General features: G+C 35.7%; 1 protein-coding gene across 1 annotated transcript in view; it reads right to left on the bottom strand.

Moving 5' to 3' along the window:
* Positions 1–4,894: 4,894 nt before the first annotated feature.
* LOC140450653 (uncharacterized) overlaps positions 4,895–20,973 on the bottom strand; it is a 61,299-nt gene continuing 45,220 nt past the window's right edge. Inside the window, exon 3 of the mRNA XM_072544315.1 lies at positions 4,895–6,108. The gene's annotated coding sequence lies outside the window, so the exon portion shown is untranslated. The remainder of the gene's footprint in view (positions 6,109–20,973) is intronic.

The following is a 20,973-nucleotide window of genomic DNA, read 5'->3' as shown; positions in this document are numbered from 1 at the left end:
GGCACACGTGTGAAATCTCGCATTACAGAGTGGAAAACCCTGAGTTTAGATGAATTTAAAGTATTTTTAGGTTTATTTCTCCATACTGGTACAATATCACTTTCGCGACTAAGCGATTATTGGAAAACTGACCCCTTATTTAACTTACCATTGTTTAGAAGATACATGTCAAAAAATTGATTTCTCATCATCTTGAGATGTCTTCATTGTACTTCCCCTAATCGAAATACAAACGATCGTCTTCATAAAATAAGACCAGTGGTCGACTACTTCAATAAAAAAAATGTGTGAAGTGTACTATCCAAACAGGGAACTTTCTTTAGACGAAGCTATGGTTTTGCGGCGAGGCAGATTACAATTTAAACAGTACATAAAGAATAAACGTTATAAATATGGCATTAAATTGTACATGCATTTATGAAGGTGCCTCCGATATTTATGGCGGATCAGGACATACAGAGAAGATGGTCTTATTTTTGTTGGAGGAGAAATTAGGCAATGGGCATGCTGTTTACTTAGACAATTTTTATAATAGTGTACAGTTGGCGAGAAAACTATTAGATATTAAACGTATTGTACTGGAACCTTGAGAATAGACAGACAAAATAATCCTAAAGAAGTAGTAACCGCCAAGCTGAAAAAGGGTGAAAATAAATCGATGTTCAAAGATGTAGTACACTGTGGAAAATGGCGAGATAAGAGAGACGTTACCTACATTACCACAGAGTTTGGAAATATAATGGGAGAATTAAAAAATAAAAGAGGAGCAGTAAGTAACAAGCCTAAAAGTATTATTGCGTACAATACCTTTATGAGTGGAATTGACAGGCAGGATCAAATGTTGGCTTACTATCCCTGCAATCTAAAAACCATCAGATGGTATAAAAAAAATATTTTTTCATATACTGCAAATGAGTTTACTAAATGCTCATCATCTCTATAACAAGTACTCTGGAAGAGAAAGGTTGTCATTGTATGATTTTCGTTTAGAGATTATAAAAAGCTTGTTGGATACATGTGGCAGTAAATAAAAATCAGTATCTTTACAAAAGATCTATAAAATTAGTAAAATAGAGAAAACGATACAACAAATGTAAGGAGCCAAAGAATTTACCAGAATTGCTCGAAAAGAATGCAGATTATGTAGAAGGAGCAAGAGGAGAAAGATGACTAGTTTTGAATGTAAAGCATGCCCGGAATATCCTGGTCTATGTGTAGTATGTTTTGATGAGTTTCACAAAAACTGGTGATTTTACTGTTCATTTTTTATTGTTTTACCTTTTCATAACTTTTTTGAAAACAATTTTGTTAGTTTTTATTTTAACCACTTATGACTTTTGCAAATAAATAAATGTCTGTATTTTACCACGACAATAGAATATTGTAACACACCTTATAGGTGCATTCTGGCACCGAGCAACTGATTTCCGTATCCGATGCCAATTACACCTATAGGTGTTTTAGTTTTTTTTTGTGTAATTCTTATCACCAAACCTTCATATGAGGCGCTCCGAGGAAAAAGGGCGAATACGCCAGTTACTGTTTTTTTTTTTAATGCAATGGATAGCCTGATCATTATTCGAACAATGTACCACCATAACATGGTTTATTCGTCCTTTCTATTCAGAACTATAATAGGTTGACTTAACGGAAGCAAACTGTATGGATCTTAAAAAGTATGGTAAATGTTCCGTGGAACAACGGCGAATACGCCACCGCTACGTCGGTACACAGCTAGCCCTCCCACTTCTGTCTTGCCAAATTTCTGAATATAATTTCCGTGATTTCCGTCTTATTTTTACCGTTTTAAGCTACAGTGTTGTTTTGCTTGTCAAAACAAGTAGTTTTTATTTTGATTAGTTTGAATAGTTTGAGTTACTTTACTAATAAAGTTAAAATTTTACTGCTACAATGTCAGAAAGCGAGTTTACAGAAGACCAAAACAAAGGCTACACTAGAAAAAGGTCGAAAACTGAAGACACGTGGCAAAAGAATGTGAATAAAGTTAAAAGAAACTCAGGTGAAGAATACAGCACCATTAAAAACAGAAAACTTGTGCCTAAGCGGACTGTGGGAAGTCCCTGTTCCTGTGGATGTTTTGAGAAAGTAGGTTTGGAGAAAATTCGTATAATTTTTAAAAACTTTTGGGAATTATCTGAGTATAACCTACAAAACACTTACTTATCTAAAAGAGTGAAATCTGTTTCTGTCAACCGTTGTCGCATTAAAAATCGACCTAGTCGAAAGTTACGTAGTATTGAGTACAGTGTACTTTTTGAAAGCAATGAATTTAAAGTCTGCAGAAAAGCATTCTATGCGATTCATGGTGTCACTGAAAAGAGGGTTCGAACTGTTTTGAATAAAGTATCCACAAGTGGCACTGTAGAATTGGACAGAAGAGGAAATAAAAATCCAGTTAACAAAGTAAGTGTAGAAATGAAAGAAACTGTAATGTTACATGTAAATAGTTTACTCAAATGTTCAAGCCATTACAGCAGAGCAAAAAGCCCTTACCGAAAGTACCTTTCCACAGACTTAAACATAAACAAGTTGTATGACCTGTACTGTGAGTGGATGACAGAAAATCACCCTTTAATTGAACCTGTCAGCTCACGGTTCTATCGTGACACATTTAATAAAAAATTCAATATTGGTTTCAACCCTCCTAAGTCGGATACTTGTAATTTTTGTGACAAAACAGATATGGAACTTTCAAATTGTGATGATTTACAACGTAACCAATTTGAAGTTGCCAAGGAACTTCATTTAAGACGAGCCAAAGCAGTTCAAAAAATACTTAAAAGTTATAAAAGTAATAATGAAGACTCAGTTTCAGCAATTTGTATAGATCTGCAGCAAACTCTCTCTACCCCTAAACTGACGACATCTGTACAGTATTACAAAAGGAAGCTTTGGACCTACAATTTTGCAGTCCATGATGTTAAATCTGGAAAATGTGTTATGTACATGTGGAATGAAAGTACTGGAGGTCGTGGTTCATGTGAAATAGCAAGCTGCTTGTCCCATTACTTTGATTCTATGGATCATCAAGTCAAAAAAGTTGTGCTATTTAGTGACAATTGTGGCGGCCAGAACAAAAATATGAACATTGTTTTAGCTTGTTTGAAAAAAATTCATGAATTAAAATTTGATTTCATAGAACATTACTTTATGTTTCCTGGACATTCATATTTACCTTGTGACAGGGATTTTGGTCACATTGAGTTAAGGCTTCGAAATATTGATGTTTATTCCTAAGACCACTATATTGACTTAATTCGTTCATCAAGGAAGGTTAGACCATTCAAAGTAGTAAAAATGACATCATCAATGTTTTTTGATTTCACTGCTCTTCAGAAGTTAAGTACAAAAAGAAAATCAACTGCTAGTTTTAAAGATGGTAAAGTATTTCTTTACTCCAAGTTGTTCAAACAAGGGTTTTCCATACAACCAACGTACCAAAATGTTTTGTCCGAACAAGTTGTTTTGCAGAAAGGAAAAGTAGGAGAATATCAACGCCATTTGTTTGATTTATCTGCCGCAGTTTTGTCTCCTAAATACCAACAGCCTATAAAACTTTCAGAGGAAAAAATAAAAGACATCAAGTCACTTCTTCCATACATACTGCTTCATCATAGGAGTTTCTTTGATGAGCTGATCTCTCTCCAAGAATCACAAACCAATTTGGCAACGCTAACTGGAGAAAGTCAGGATGATGTTATGGATTTTTGCTTGAATTAATAATTTATTGTTTGGTGTTTTTTTAGTTTTTGATTTAGCTTAAACAGAACAATTTTTAATTAAAAAATGTTTTTCATATCATATCCTTTGAATAAAACTTTTTTCAATATCCTGAATTATAATTTTGGTTTAGATGGGGTGATCTTATTTGCTTAACAAGCAAAACTTTTTATAAAAAAAATAGTTTTTACCTAACCGCATTACAAAATTTTGATGACGTGTATATTCGCCCTTATTGAATTAAAAACACTTTTTCAACTTTAATCGCGTTTTTCTCAAAATGTCCATTTGGCGTATTCGCCGTTTGTCCACGGAGCGCCTCATATAACTTTATTTATATTTATATATTTATGTATACAAAATACATACATATCTTTAAAAAAAATTAGTCGGCACCGGACACAAATTAACCTGTTAAGCAATATGTTCCCTCAGATTTGTCACTTTTCAAGCATTACCTCTGTAATGAAATTAATGCTAAAAAATGAATTTAAAGGAAATATTTTTCTTTGTGAGGATCATAATTTACGAGATCTATTTCTAAATTATGTTTCCAAATTTCATTTCTTTGTTTGGATAAAAAATATTAACAAAATTCTTAAAGGAAAACAAAAAGCTGGTAATTCATCTGATAAAATAAAAATATATGCGACAAAAAAATTTGAAAAGCAACAAAAAAATTTGTAACAGCAAAATGTCCTACCTCGTGTAAGTTTCCAATAACTTCTGTTTGCATTCTTTCCGGAATGACTAACACTTCCTTGCCGTCTTCATATTTAACTACAATATTGTTTTTTATAAAGAAGTCCTCGTATGATTCCCTAGCCAGTATTGTCTATTACTTGAATGTGATCATCAGCTTCTTGAGTATTTATTATTCTTTCAATGAATTCTTTTTCACGCCCACTGGAGCTGGCTATATACCATGTATCACAAAAAAATTTTTATTTCAAAATTTTTAGTAAAAGGTATAAATAAAAAACCCAAACGGGCTATAACATAAATACAGAAAGTTTTCGGAATGTAAATTCCATCATCAGTGTAACAAAGTGCACATGCTGTGAGTCACTAAAATATATGGGTAAAAACCCTTTAAATGATATAAATTTACAATTATGTTACATTATATACTATTAAAAATTAAGATGTCTAAGTTACCGTTGGAATTGGTAACATGGCACCGTATGGCTCTACATCGGTTACTTAGAAGTTACATGAAATGAGCCATACCAGCATTTATGTAAAAGGCTGTTTCAATTTTCTTTCGATCAAGGCAATTTTCATGATGATGTTGTAGGTATGGTTCTTCTATCATATGGTATCATAAAGTCACATCAAACCAATTTGATGTCTAGATTCGTCTTCTGGCACTTTACCAGATGCGAATTAAATAGTTTTCTTCGTATTAGATCAGCACTGTCATAAGGACACATTATTTATTCTTCAGGGTCGAGATAATGTTCCATTATTATCCAACTACTTTTTCTACAACCTTAAACAAAACTTGATATACTCTATTCATTAGTAACTAAACTCGCTCCCAACTCTGCGCGCTTCACAACGCCTAATAGAGATGTGCTGTAATTTTACAGGAAGTTTAAAAATTGTATAAAACCAACGTCAAAAAAAAAAAACAAAGCATTATTTAGATTCACCCTATAGTGAGTCTTATGGCTAGTAATGCGAAAAAAGTAAGTAATCGTTAACAGTTACTTTTAGAATATCTAAGTAACGATGATTAAATTGAAAAAAGACTCGTTACTAGTTACTTCATGATTTCGTTACATTGTTCTGTAGTATATCCTGAGCCAGTGTGTAACTGAACGGTCAGCGGAACGGAAACTGTAACCAAAGTAACTAAAATAACTTTACTACCTCGTACCACGCCCATAGTGCACAGTGCACTTCCCCCGCTTCGACAATCCACAGATAAGTTCGTTGATGTTCATTCGGTGCAATTTTGTTTAGATACTGGTCCGTTAATTTTGTGAAAGTTATTTTATAGTAGTTAGCACAATAATTGTCTAATTATGGATTTATTTTAAGTCAAAAAAGAAGCGCTATCTGGATACACTTTGCTATCACTTCTAATGATAAAGGCGAAATGCAATTTTTGCAACGGTATGTATTCTTATAAAGGCGGAAATGTATCAAATTTCTCGAAAAAAGAAGCAGTCATCCTGAAAGCACTAATCCTTTGAACATAGAAGTAATGCAAGCAGGTAATGTTTATTTTAGGTGCACAATTTATTTTAATACATACGTATATTTTTTATTTAGGTCCATCTATATCAATTGCAACTTCAAGGTTGGAACAAAATATAGTAACACCGACGATGTACACTGAAGAGGAGAAGCATACAACACCTGTAAGTAAAAAAATTCGATTTTTAAAAAACAAAAACAGTCAAGTCTGCAATGAATGATATGTATCACGACCAATTTCATTATCACGTCAACAAAAATTAGTGATTTAATATTAAATATGATCGTAAACGATCTCCAACCTTTTTCAGTTGTCGAGGATCGGGGTTTTCGTAAGCTTTTAAATGAACTTGAACCGTCTTATGTTTTACCACACAGATACAACATTTAGCAAATCTTTAATGCCAGCTAAATATGAAAGAAAAGTTCTCGAAGTTAAAGCTCTCCTAAAAACTGCTGAATATATCACATTAAGTACCGACAGTTGGACTTCTATTAATACAGAAGGATATGTAGCAGTTACAGCATATTTTATAACAACTGATTGGCAGTACTATGGGTGTTTACTGTCATGTTTTAAATATGATGGGAGGCATACTGCTGAAAATATAGCTCGTGAATTACGGCGAGTTGCAGATGAATGGAGTATTTCTGACAAAGTATAAGCTATAACTACCGACAATGCGGCAGTAAAAATAACTGGTTGGGTGCATATTCCTTGTTTTGCACACTCTATCAATCTGATCGTTAGGAATGGATTGGTGCACATAGAGGAGCTGCAAAAAAAGTTAAAATAGTCGAACATTTTCATAGGAGTTCTCAAGCCACCGCTAAATTTTTTGAAACTCAGTCTCAAATGAATCCCACTGCTACTCCTTTAAAACTAATTAATGATGTACAAACAAGGTGTAATTCAACATATTATATGTTAGACAGGGTAATTAAATTATGTAACCCATTAGCTGCCACAGTTGCTGTTTTGCATAATCCAGTAAGTTTACCGACGGAAAAAGAATGGTTACTATTACAGAAATTCTGTAAAATATTAAAACCATTTGAGGTTGTTACTGTAGAAATGAGTTCCGAAAAACAAATAACTCTGTCCAAAGTAATTCTTATTATTAAGGGGGTAATATCATCTTTAGAGCGAATAAGAGTTCAAATTAAAAGTCAATTAGGAAGAGAGTTAATAGATTCATTGTTAGCCTCAATAACTACACGTTTTGGGAACCCTGAAAATAATATAATAATGGGAAAATCCTCTTTTCTGGATCCAAGATTTAAAACTAAGGGATTCAATAACCATGATTGTTTAAAAAAGGTTAAAGAGAGACTTCAAGAAGAATTAGTTGGGCTAATTAAAAAAAGTGAACAAGACGATAGATACGGCCCCAGAGCCTTCCAATGATACATATCAGTTACCGTTGACGGAGAAGTCAAGTACAGAAATTGACGACATTATTTGGCAAGATTTTGACAACTTAATCAAATCTTCAAACACTGTAACAAGCCCAACGGCAGTGGCTATTGCTGAACTAAAAATGTTTTCAGAAGAGGCGAATTTAGAAAGAAAACAAAATCATCTGCTCTGGTGGAAGGAGAAAAGATATATCCATGGCTTGCGGTATTAGCACAGAAATATTTGTCAGTTCTTGCTACATCCGTTCCATGTGAGAGTGTTTTTTCTAAGGCAGGCCAAGTCATTACGGAACCAAGGAACCGCTTGAAATCAAAAAATGTTGAAACTATTTTATTTTTAAACTGCAATGAAAACCTATAATAAGTGAAGTACATTTTAAAAATTTTTGACGTGACAACGTCTTAAATTAGGTTGTGGCTCGGAGTCACTCATGAAATAGTGTAAAGCCCGCTCACGTCTGTTACGATGAGTCACCGAACGAGAGAGAGGCCCGCCGAATGCCTTGCGTCTCTCTCCCACTCAAACATGATCGGTCCGCTGCGCGCGCAGCACTAGAGAATAAGGCGCGTTGAATGGGTGCGTGCTTGTGTCTCTGTCTTTCTCGAGCGTTCTTGGCGTTGGAAAACCGAGAAAGCGTCATAATACAAGTTCACACGTGTGGTTAAAGTATCGTCAGCTGTGTCATTTCATATTTCTCCTATCATCGTCCTATCCTCAACAAAATCACTCAAATAGAAATTAGTTAAGTTTAAGTTTACATGTACAATGTTTTAGTAAACAAAATATATTTCTATAGTTAAAATTTGTGCAATTCTTATTTTCATTCAATTCCTTGTTCCTATTGTGCAATTTAATAATATTCATATCAATAAATATTCTACCGAGAAAAAGACGTTGTCACGTAAAATCTTCGCCCGTAAAACCGACTTTACAGGCAACCGATTTTTTATTTTTTTTTTTTTTTTTCATTGCTATTGTTAATTATTTTATTTTTTATATTTAGAATATACTTTTTGATAATTAAAAATTTCTGGTCTTTTTGTTTATAATACTCTTACACATAAAACAGGCTATCGTGCCTTTATCTTAAATTTTATAGTTATGAGCTTACTTCTATTTTTTTAAAACATATATACCTAATTACCTAATACTTTAACAAAAGTAACTATGTAGAAGTAACCGTTACAAAGTAACGAGTCCTAACACACAAAGTAACTAATCGTTACCAGTACTGAAAAGTAGAGTACATCCACTAATAATTTTCCAACATAAACATGCCTCATTCTGGTATCAAAGAGACCGCCTTTCAAATCAAGGTTGTCAGACATATTTCCTAAAATTCCTAAGGTTATATTTAAAAAATATTCTCTATTCTCTATTCGTTATTATTCAATTGCTAGTCAACGAACGACACTCTTAAAAAATAATACGAACATATTATCAAAAAATATATCTATAAATTAATTAACTAGGTACTAATATTTCCATGGACTCTTCACTAATGAATTAAAGCAACCGTGAACTTTGTATATATTATTTATACTCTAAGTAATTTTCGAATATCGGCAACATTGTAGTCTGGAGAGAATTTGGACGTTCGGTCTATATCGAAGTTACCATGTTGGTGAATTTAGCGGTAATACTCTTATATATATATATATATATAATGATCGACTTTTAAGAAATCAGACAACTTTTAAGAATCCAAGTTCTCAAAAACGGTTTCAAGAATTGTATTATTTTTTTTTCCAAATTACATTGATTTTATACCTTACCTGGAAACGTGAAAAATTGCAGATATATTAATATGGTATTAAAGTTACATTCACTAATTTTAAACTCATGCATTATGGCAACAGCGAAGCGCAAAGCCATAAATCGTAATGAACACCTGTTTGTCTCGCTATGTGACACCCTAAAATATTTCATTTTGCAACCAGCTATCAGAGGCGGAGGCTTATTATAAGGTAAGTAATATTATATTTTTCTAGGATGGCATTTTGGAGACAATTTGATACGAATGATCAAGATGCATCAACATCTGTTATCAATAAATAATGACAATTATGTTAATGACAGCCCCGAATTAAAAAATATAGATTTGCACGTACAATCCCAAAGAATAGTTTTAAATATGTATGAGTGTTTGAAAAAAGAAAATATTGGGATGGCTGATAATGCAATTGTTTCGAGAATTCATGTATTAACAAAAATCGGGTATAAGACGATATATACAATTATTAAATTAGGCACAGTTACAGATCATTCCTTAAAACGAAAGCGACCAAACAAAAAATTGGGCAGGATTGACACTGCTGCAAAAGACGTTATTCAGCGAACAGTTTACAATTTTTACAAAGAAAATAGAGTGCCTACTTTAGAACTGATTCGTGAAAAATTGAGAGATTTACCTGAATATAATTATACATCTTTGGAAACATTGCGCGAGATTTTGATAAGTTGTGGATTTAAATATAAGAAATTAAATAATCGAATGGTAATAATGGAATCTCGGTGTATTGTTGAACTTCGACGAGAGTATTTTAGTAAAATAAAACAGTATCGTAATTCAAACAGAAACATAATCTATTTAGACGAAACCTGGTTCGATACGCATGATGTCAAGTACGACTGGGTTGACAACACAAACAAGTGTGCGTTAAATACACCGTGTTCACGAGGAAAACGTGTTATTATTCTTCATGCCGGAAGCAAAGATGGTTTTGTATCTAATGCATTGCTATTGTCGGCCAAAAATATAACAAAGTCTTCTGCCGATTATCACGAAGATATGACAGCCGATTTATTTGAAAAGTGGTTTGTTGAACAACTCTTGCCCAATATTCCGCCGAATTCAGTGATTGTTATGGATATTGCGTCGTATCATTCCCGCATATTAAATAAAATACCTAATAACACGAAAAAGGACGAAATTTTAAAATTTATGCAACTTAAAAACATCACTGTTCCTAAAAAGATTCCAGTAAAGAAAGAATTAATTAGAATGATCAAAAGTCAGAATTTTAAAAACGAATACGTTACTGACACCCTTTGCAGCAGGCACGGTCATACTCTTTTGCGATTACCCCCATACTATTGCATTTTTAATCCAATTGAAATGGTTTGGGGTACCGTAAAAAAACGATTGCGAAAATATAATCAGTCACCAACATTAAGCGCAGTGGCCATTGAGAATATTCGAGAAGTAATTAGTGGCATTAATAGCGATGTGTGGAAAAATTGCGAAGCTCATGTTGTAAAAATAGAAAACGAAGATCCTGTTTTACCGGCAATAGCACCAATAGTTATCCAACCTGGGAACGATTCGACTTCAGAAGACTCTGACGATTCTTTTTAGTCCTTCTAATTTCCTTTCAACCCACAGAAGGTGATAATAAAGATATTGCGCAGGCAGTGACGGAGTGTGTCATTATTTTTTTAAAAAATATTCACACACTTGAGGATTTAAAATCTGTAGATAATGAGATCATAAATCAAAAAATGTTTTCACTTATTTTATTTTACCACTTTTTACTTATTCGTTAGAATCAGATGTTGGAGGACATCTTCAGTAAATAAGGTTTTCCAAGGACAAACAACTCAGAATTTTATGGAACGGAAGGTCCGTTGCATCCAATAAAAATAGTTTAGTTCATTTTTTAACAGCTGAAAACATTGATATAGCGTTGTTAAGTGAAAGATGGTTCAAACCAAATCAAAATTATATATTTAAAGACTATAATATAATCCGCCAGGATAGATACGATGGATATGCCGGAGTAGCAATTTTGATTCAAACTTATATCTCATTCTGTCAAGTGAATATTACTAAAAATTTCAATGATAAAATTTTAGTTTGTGGCATCTCCGTTAAATTTAACAATTTAGAATTAAGTTTCTTGTCTGTGTATAGGCCACCTAAAGTCCATACTTCTAAAGATGATTGGAAAAATATCTTCTCTCAAGTTACATCACCTTGTATAATTGGAGGGGATATGAATGCTCATAACTCTTTATGGGGCTCACTGCACAATGATGCTGCAGGTCATCAAATCGTCAGCAGTGTCGAGGACCTAGATCTTATTATTTTGAATAATGGGGAACACACATATCTTTCCAAATATGGTACTCAGAAATCTATGATTGACATTTCTCTCTGTACAGCTAATCTAGCCAGTAAAGTTTCCTGGTCCGTATCTTCAGATACCTTAGGGTCAAATCATTTTGCTATAACCATGAACCTTTTCACAACTAACACATCACATGAAACAATTTATCCAAAAAGCAAATGGAATATCAATAAAGCCAATTGGTCACTTTATACATCCTTAATAGAAAAAATGTTTGTCAACTATAGTATCTCTTTAAACACTTACAAAACTTATAATATTCTTATTAATTGTATTAATGAATCTGCTTCAAAATCTATCCCTCAATATAAAATTCTTAAACTCAAAAATCGTCCCCCACCACCATGGTGGGACCCTGAATGTGATATAATAATTAATGAAAGAAAAAAGGCATTAAAAGCTTACAAACTTTCATCGAGTTTTGATAACTACTTAAAATGTCAGGAAGTTACTGCCCGAACAAAAAAGCAGTTGAAGCAAAAAGCTAAATCCAGTTGGATCAAATGGTGCTCCAATTTAAACAAAAATACCTCTTCTAAGCAAATATGGTCACAGGCCAACAAAATGAATCGTAAACCGCAGAATACTATAAAACCTTTCAGCAATGAAGTTTTAGATGACTTCTTTAATAAAGTTTCTCCTCCCTGGGTTCAATATTTCTCTAACCAATCCGAACAAAGTCACCAATCCAATCACTTTTTGTTGTAACCTTTCACTAAATCTGAATTAGATTTCGCTCTCAAAAATTGCAATAATACCTCCCCAGGGATTGATCAAATCAAATACCCTATGTTAATCGACCTACCAAGAGCCGCTAAAGATCTGCTGTTACAGGTATTTAATGACATCATTCAAAATAACATCGTTATTGATTCATTTAAAAACGCCATTGTGGTTCCTATCCTAAAGTCTGGTAAAGATCCAAATATTGCAAATTCATACAGACCAACATCGTTACTTTCCCGTGTTTTTTAAAACTCTAGAGAGACTCATAAAATTTAAACTGGATTGGTGGTTACAAAAAAATAATTTGCTACCAGAAAATCAGTTTGGTTATAAAAGAAGCTTTGGAACACTAGATGCTCTAACAACCATTGTAGTAGATGTACAAAATACCTTAACCAGAACCAACTATTTAACAGGACTATTCTTGGATATTTAACAGGACTATTCTTGGTTAATTTATTTCATATACCAACCGCATTCGTGGATGCAATAATTGGATTTTACACAAAGAGGATCATCTATGTAAGAGATCATAATAACAAGCTAATTGGACCGCGATATAATTATCAAGGTATACCACAAGGCTCAGTTTTATCTCCAATCTTATTCAATATATACAGTTCTGACATACATAACATCCAAATAAATAACAGTTCATTCAAAATCGTACAGTATGCCGACGATTTCTGCATTTATACAGAAAACAAAAAATATGAAACCTGTATACAAAGCCTTAGCAAAATATGTGAATCCCTTTTTTCATGGTTCTTAGAGAATGGGCTCAATTTATCTATAGAAAAATCAGTAGTATCTATCTTTACAAGACATAACATTCCTACAAATGAAAATACCATTCTGAACGATCAATGTTTTAAGCATCAAAATCATGTCAAATATCTAGGCCTTATTTTGGATAAGAAGTTAACTTGGAGACAACACATAGAGTACATGCTTGATAGATGTAACAAAGGCAGCAATTTCCTCAGAATGACAACTAAAACGTGGTGGGGTTGCGATGTAGTAACATCCTTGTTGTTTTATCGCGCATATATACGATCTATTCTATAGATTGATATAGGATCAACTCCTATACAACCCTTATATGTTGAAGCCGCTGAGCTACCCCTGGAAAATAGAAGAAACTTTTTAAATGAAAAAAGCCTTTAAAATTCTATTAACTAACTCCCAGTTATTTTCAAGCGTCTGTCAACTTAACGAGTCAGATCTTACAAACAAATATTGGGAGAAAAAACCTTCCCCGTATTTATGCATGGCATTACAGAATAATCCTATTTTTTTCAAGAAACTGGACACGGTTGATAGAAGCTTAGACTACTATTTTTTATTCCACAGAACTCAGGTTATAATACCCACTTATAGTGAGAACACCATTATGAGTAGCAATCTTCTAATATCTCTACTGCAGGATTATAGGGAAGCCACAGTAATATACACGGACGCATCAAAAACAACAGAAGGGACTGGATGCGCATACTTTTTACCTGCTACAAACGTAGAATTCAAGTATAAACTACCATATGAATTTTCAATCTTTTCAGCGGAATCAATAGCTATACTTGAAGCTCTAAAGTATGTTAAAAACACCTACAATAGACATATCTTAATTCTGTCAGATTGCCTTTCAGTTTTGCAGAGCATAAAAAACATTGAATTGCCCTCAACATTTAGCAACCCCTACATATTTAAAATAAAAGACCGATTGTATCATTTATCATCGACTGGAGTCAACATAAAATTTATTTGGGTCAAAGCACATATTGGTCTCAAACATAATGAATATGTAGATCATTTGGCTAAAATGAGTGTAACAACTGGCTCTACGTTGAAATATATGCTTAATACATCAGATGTTACTACGATTTTCAAAAAAAAAATCAGCAACTTAGACGGAAAGAGCAATGGAAACATTACTGTTCTACAAACCATAAAAGGCATACCTCTTTACAACCAACTATACCTCAAACAACCTGGTTTCAGAATTTCAAAGCTCCTCGTAAATATATTACTACTATAAATCGAATACGCTTTGGACATGCATGCTACCCATCCATTTATTTAAAATTAAAGTCATCGATGATGATAGTTGCAAACATTGCGGCAAGCTAGATGACCTCGATCACATCTTCTTTGAATGTCCTAAATTTATTCAGCATTCAAACTCCCTGTATATAAAATTAACTAAATGCAATACATACGCTCCATATAATATACAGTCGTTGTTAGCCATAGGTTCTGTAACAATATATAATTTAATTATAGAATTTTTGTCAGACACATGCATAGCTTTATAAATCTGGTACTCGTTCATGAAAATTTTCATGAGCGTGTATAGGGTTAGACTTGTACCCTTTGTTTATCCTATATGTAACAATACCTAATTCGTGGTCCAGTATTGTTTGTCTGTTAAAATAAATGTCTTGACGGACCCCTAGACGAGACGAGAAGCGAGTGTCCTTGTATTTTCCTTCGACGTGTTCTTCTATTAATTATTCGTCTATTTCGTTTTAGGGATATCGCTGTGCATTTGTCTAAGAGAAATAATCTGTACTTATCTGTGTATACTTTTTTAAGGAAAATATTATAACCTTTCGAGACTGGCTGAATGACGAAAGTCTATGCCACAAAAAAAAATTCTGAAATTAACTACTTAAAATAATAAGCAGGTATAAAAATCTTAAATGGGGATGATCTCATTATTAATAGAAAATTTGGTAAATAGAAAAGCCGTTCAGATAAAAAAATCGTTAGATAAGGAGGAAGTCTGTTAGATAAGAGGTTTAAAAATAGAAATCCGTTAGATAAGAATGGAAGTCTAAGATAAGAAAAACCGTGAAGAACTTATCAATAAACAGAAGTAATAAGTAAAAATCAGTAAGAAAATCACAAACATAAATATTCCCCTTCCCCCCACTTTAAAACTGTATAAAAAACATCTAAGCCGCTATACAAGTCAACGATTCCTGTACGAGACGTTGAAGAAGTAGGTCACTGGCAACACACCTTCTTCTAAACAACGTCGGCGGGAAGTTTGAGAGAGTATTATACTCTGAAAATAGCAGAGCACAGTTTGTCTTGGAAATAATCGTTAGACAAGCCTAGGAACCTGGTGGTAGGCAATAAAGTTCGATAGTACGGGGTTTCAGTAGAATATACTCGCCCCGGAAATTGTCCTTTTGTTGGCAAAATCGCAGGGCGAATAGGTGAGAACGACGATTATAATATTCCGTTATAAGACGTTCAACGAGGGACCATATAGCAGCGTGGTAAAACGCGCGGTAAGTAAGGCCAACATCTAGTTTCAACAGAGTGCACGTTTAGTAGAACAAGCCTTTTTTTCGGGGGGTTTTACCACCCCCTGGCTTCCGTGAGGCTGCGGGCCTGCTAAGCGGTCTGCATTCTGCGTTCTTTTAATCCCATCTAAAATGCCTGGTTCAACCAGGTCAGCCATCTCCTCCCGGTCTGTGACTAGATCACAGACCGCGGCACTGTCTGCCAACCCCTATGCACCATTATTACAAAACGATCCCGAACCTGGACCGTCTCAATCTAGCTACAATCCTGTAGCATCCGCTCATGAACTATCCAGCCTCCAGACGGAGATTTTAATTCTTCAAACTCGCTTCAACATGAAGCGCAGGGAGATTGAATTAAATGATCCGAACCATCCAATGCTCAGCAAACTTGACTCCGAATACCCTCCTCTACCCTCTTCGCACAAAAAACTATCAATCAAATCCACCAAACAATCGACAGTCCCTCAATCACAATCTCTACAACAATCTTCATCAAAACAATCCTCAGTCCCTCAAAATACGTCCACCTCATCACTACAAATCCAACCTAATACTTCTAATACACAACCACAACCCACTACATCAAAATCATTCGCCAACGCAATTAAGGCACCCTCAACTTTTAAACCAAAAACAAATCCTAACATCACAAACTCCATAAATAATCCTAAAACCTTCGAATACCTCATTAAGGACATCCCTCAAGATTTGTGCAACCAGCGCACCTTTTTTAGAATCCTAAACTGCATACCTCTTTTGTATCAAAAGATACATTCTCTCAAAGTTCTTAGCCACGGCATCGCTCACCTTAGAAGCTTACACTCCTTGAATTCCGAGGAAATGCAACAAAAAGTCCACAAAGCAACAGGACAAACCCAGATCAAAATTACATCTAGAAATCACAGCTCCACAAATCAAGCCCCCAAACCAACCAACTATCTATTCCTCATTGTGAACGTTTCGCACGATTACACTGAGGAAGAAATCAAACAAATCTTAACTGAGCAAGAAATTCCTGTCTCCAGACTGTGGAGAGTTAAATCTTTACAGACTGGAAAAGACACACGTCTCATAAAAGTCCTGACACCCTCGTCTGATAAATATTCACACGTGCTCAACTATGGCATCCCTATTGATGGACTCATCCATTATACTGAGCTCCTTCACGGAGCAAATCCCGTTATTCCAACTGCAAAATACTGTAGCAAATGCTGCACAAACGGCCATACTCTCCGAATGCCGTCACAGAACCTTCGTCTGCCCTAATTGCGGACAAAGCCACAAGTCCAGTGAGTGTCCTACCCAAACAAATCCCAAATGTCCTAACTGCGGCGGCGATCACCCCGCATATTCCAATAAATGCCCGAAAAGGCAAGAAAAACCCACAGATTCCCGACAAACTCAACCTTTGTCGATCGAGAGATCAATTCCTCCCTTCGATCTAACCACCGACCTTAAAAACACAATTAAACTCAGCACCCTTGTGCTCCTAAATATCCTTCCTGAAAGAAGAGACCTTATAACTTCAATCACGAGCTCTGTGATTGAAAAAATATTCGACCACACAATTGTATTGTCTGGTCACAGTAACAACGTCGACATATCCTTCCATCCTAACTTTTAAACCCTCTGTTAATGGATTTCACAATCGGTGCAGTTAATTGCCAAGGGATCTCTAACAAGAGACCCCAAATCAAACATATCCTGTAAAATCACAACATCCAAATCCTCGCCATAACTGACACACTTTGTCGAAATACTCCGACTTTTGCAGGATATACAACAATCTACCGAAGCCGCTGTCAGGTTTCCCGTGGGAATGGTATCCTTATCAAACACGGACTACCACACTCCCCCCACGTTTTTCCACAAAACGTCCCTCCACCCAACGTGGACTTCCTGGCAATTGATCTGCATCTCCCTAACAACCAAACCCTTACGATAATCTCTTACTACAGGCATCCAGCAAGACCGCTTTCTCTAGAACTCCTAGAGTATTTCTCTACTCTAAATAAAGCAATCCTCATGGGCGACCTAAACTGTAGACACACCCAATTCGGCGATCATTCTACAAATCAGGAAGACATCAGACTAACTGATATACTTCTAGGCCTTCCAATTATAAGAATCACCAACACTAATTACACGTTTTTGAACGCAAATGGGGCATCTATTGTGGACCACATCATTGTTACAGGTAGCGTAATGCATAGGTTCGACGATCGGTGCCACATAGGCGATACAATAACGTCCGACCATCTCCCGATATTAGTTAATTCTAATATCATGTCTCCACAAATCCCACCTCCTCCCAGACAAATAAGAGATTATCGTCACGCAAACTGGCCACAATTCCAAAATTTCATAAACAACAATATTCCTGAGTTAGGCGAATTAAACACAAACGAAAACATCGACCAGAGTGTAATCCAAATCGAAAACCTCCGAACCGAGGCAATCAATCACTCAATTCCAATGAAAACTATTCTACCATTTTCACCGGCACTTCTACAATACATCATTGCCAAAATACATCAAAAAAGGCGGCTTTTACGCCAATACAAAATCAACAGAGACCCCCTCGTCAAAACAGAATACAATCGCATCTCTGCTCGAATTAAGAGAGAAATATCTATCCTACAGGCTCGCCAGTGGGAGGATACTACCTCGAAATTGGATTACAGGGATGGGAGTGGATTCTGGAACAAATTTAAAGTCCTAACAAAACAAAAATTATCACAACAATCTCATCCGTTGATTAACAACCAAATTATTAGTTCTCCCGAACTAAAAGCTGAGGCATTCAAAAACTCACTCAACGAAAATTTTCGCACCCCAGACAACCCTAACTTTGATCGCTTATTCAAACTCGAAACTGAATTTGCAGTAAGAAATACTCTCTTGCATCAAACTCCTAACCACGTCCCAATTATGGACCCTATTACTGACAGAGAAACGGAGAGTTATTGCCAAATAGGCAAAAATAATTCTCCCGGACCTGACAATATCAGTAGAAGGTGTCTAAAGCAACTTCCTGAGAGTATAATCCCACTTCTCACGAAAATTATTAATGCATGTCTCAAAAACTACTATTTTCCTACTCCTTGGAAAATAGCAAACACAATCATGTTACCCAAAAAGGGTAAACCCCTTACTAACGTGGAATCATATCGACCTATCTCCTTAATAAATTCACTAGGGAAAGTTCTTGAGCTAATCCTAAAAGAGAGGCTCAGCAACTTTCTCGACACTCACAATATCATCCCAAAATTTCAATACGGATTCCAACCTAATAGATCCACAAAAAATGCATTAATAGACTTCACCTCTAAAGTCATTCAGTCAATAAACAGCAACGGTATCGCCATAGCCACTTTTCTTGATGTACAAAAAGCCTTCGATCAAGTCTGGCATGAAGGACTAATTCGGAGGCTAATGGACATCGGGCTACCTCTACAATTCACAAAAATCATTCATTCTTACCTATCGAATAGAACAGTGAGAGTGAGAATAAGCGACAAAGTTTCCACCCCATTTACTCCTCGAGCGGGAGTACCTCAAGGCTCAGTACTCGCACCCCTGTTGTACATCACATACAACAGTTCTATCCCCATCCCAAACCTACCGCACATGCAAATGTACCTCTATGCAGACGACACAGCCCTCCTAACAACAGCAAATAGATATGCCCCTGAGACAACTTTTAGAAGAGCACAAACTCTTTTAAGCTATGTCGAAGAATGGTGTAATAAGTGGAGAGTTACACTAAACGCTGCGAAAACGCAAACTATTGTGTTTCGCAGCCCAAATTCATCATCTGGCATCATACGCAATCGCGTCGACCAAACGCCCCTGTTTTTAATGGGAAAAAGACTCGTTATCAGCCCGACAGCTTCCTACTTGGGTGTTTTATTCACTAAAACACTTAACTGGGAACCTGATCTAAAGGCAACTTTAGATAGGGTCAGAAACCGAGCCCGACTCCTAGTTCCACTATCAGGGACGTTTGGCAAAACTAATAACAAAACTCTCACACACACTTATAAAACATTCATTCGACCCGTTATTGAGTATAAGTCAAGCTTATATTGCCTTCTTAAAAGTTATCAAAGGAACAAACTGTCTGCTGCGGAGCGTGGAATCTTGCGTAGAACGTGCAGAAAACGTTGGCACTTCCCCTCCCGTGAAATCCACCAAACAGCAAATACCACTCCCGTTATCGAGAGAATAAAATCTCTCAACAGGAACGTTACCCTTAAAACAATCAACGGCCCCCTCTCAATAACACAAAACACCTTAAAAAGTTCCTGTTCCTTCCTAGGTCACATATCCACCCGAAAGCCAAAAATCAAACATCCTCGCCTACCATCAATTCTATTGCAAACATGCATAGACGAACTTCCGGATGAATATTCTGACATTCTCGAGGCCACTCCAATAGCCTACAGAACCTTCTAACATGCCATATCCTTTTCCCTACCCCGGACAGGGGGAGATTCGTTTTTTGCGGTTTCCCAATCTCACTACTCAATGATACCTGTCCGTCCCTGAGAAAATAGCCGCAACTATTTTCTCAACTGAATCGACAGCTGCTGGAGCCGTCTATCGAACTCCGACGAGGCCTGGCCGTTAGCGTGAGCAACCGATAACAGAATTATAGTGCAATACACTAGTTCTGAAGTCGGTTGCAAACGCATAAACGGCTGCAGGAACAATGGTCACTAGAGATCACGGTTCTAGTTTCTGTCGATTCAGATTAGTACACATGCACACTAAGCTCAAATTCACATAACACACACACACACACACACACACACACACACACACACACACACACACACACACACACACACACACAAATCAAACAGTGAAAGGGGCACTCTTTCTGCTACAGAAACATCCTCATCACCGGGACCTCCGACCATCTGCAGCCTCCGTTACTTTACACGGAGTTTGTGGGTGGCCGGAGAAAATCTAGGTGATTCGACGGACTCAGTAACATCGAAATGGTAGCGGCCGTCACTGTTTGATTTACACACACATTCACACAGAGCGAAATGCGACAGGTCAACTCTCGAAAGCCGAGGCGCCTCCACTCACGAGCACACTTGGTTACAAAATTACAGTGCAATACACTGGTTTTGGGGCCGAGTTAAGCTCGAGACTGCACAGGACCAATGGTCACAAAGTCATTAACAGTCATAATGTCGTCTTGTGTAGAGCAAAATGTATACATAGGTGAAAAAAAGTTTAGTCTGAACTTTTCAAACACAAAGTTTATATCAGTCTGCTTAGCAAATGAGTTAAATTTTGCGCCGTGCGTCAAAATACTGGATAATAAAGGACATTATATTTTATTTAGTGAAGCAGAATGGAGTGAGTTTTTATCATATCAAGATTTAATCAATAAATTTATAGTGAATGGTGAAAATCAAGA

This window comes from Diabrotica undecimpunctata, chromosome 9 (assembly GCF_040954645.1).
Source record: "Diabrotica undecimpunctata isolate CICGRU chromosome 9, icDiaUnde3, whole genome shotgun sequence".
NCBI classification, from domain to species: domain Eukaryota; kingdom Metazoa; phylum Arthropoda; class Insecta; order Coleoptera; family Chrysomelidae; genus Diabrotica; species Diabrotica undecimpunctata.
The sequence above is the reverse complement of the archived record's forward strand: the minus strand, read 5'-3'. Positions and strand labels throughout refer to the sequence as shown.